Source organism: Papilio polytes, unplaced genomic scaffold (genome assembly GCF_000836215.1).
Source record: "Papilio polytes unplaced genomic scaffold, Ppol_1.0 DF824157.1, whole genome shotgun sequence".
Classification (NCBI taxonomy): Eukaryota; Metazoa; Arthropoda; class Insecta; order Lepidoptera; family Papilionidae; genus Papilio; species Papilio polytes.
The window spans coordinates 38436-39481 of record NW_013525047.1 but is presented as its reverse complement, the minus strand read 5'-3'; positions in this window follow the sequence as shown (position 1 = coordinate 39481).

Here is a 1046-nt window from a genome sequence, read left to right as displayed (position 1 = left end):
CACCTACTTATAAGCTCTTTGTTGCGTGTGACAACTCAACACTTGACATAATTCGATACAATTATGATAAAAAGCAATATGATTTAACAATATTTTTACTTTCAAGCGAAAATGTTAACTTTTAAATTTTCATTGTTTCTGGAATCTTCTATAAAATACTGACAATATTTGAAGAGCGGTTGGAGAAGAATCGAGGAACGTTTCGAAGACGTATTAGATGCGTTGTTTTCAAGCAGCGCGTGTCGCGCGCGGACTGCAGCCGCCGCGGCCCGCGCCCTGCGCCGCGCCGCCGCCCGCGCGCGCCCGCCGCCCGCCGCCGCCGCAGCCCCGCGCGCACTCGCGCCGCCGCTGCTATGTGGGCTGCGTCGCCAAGCTCGTCGATTCTTTCTTAATTAATTACTCTTAGTATTTTGTAATTATTTGACTCTTGATCGTTAGTAAACATAATACGAAATAAAAGCATTTGATTTCCATGTCACGGTAGCTTATTTGATTTCGTTGAATACATCATTATAAAACTATTTGTTTGTGATAACATACTTCGAATTGTAAATGATTGTCGTTGCAGTCGCCGGTGCAGGAATCCGCACTCAGGATACGTCGAATCATAAGGAGGTAGACAGGGGATACGTTCTTATTTATTATGATATAAATAAAATGAATAAAAATATAAATAAATGTCATATTTAATCGTGCACATGATGATGAGATGCTTAAGATCTAACGTTACATTAGGACTTAAGATGTTTGCCAATATTATGAGTAACAAAATTGTTGAAAAATAAATAAATAACATAAAATGAAGATGGCGCGTTTTATAATGGTTTTATACCTTCGATGAAATATCGAGGAATTGGAAAGCAAAGACGATGTAACTAGGCACTATCCGTTTATTATACACAAATTCCGCTATAATACATATTTACAAACGTAAAAACGAATAGAAAACGACACAAATAAAAAAGTTTGAGCGAGGTCGGCGCCGCCGCCTCCTAACTACTAACATCGTCAACGTAACACTAAATAGGAGAGTGGCGGTCGCGGGC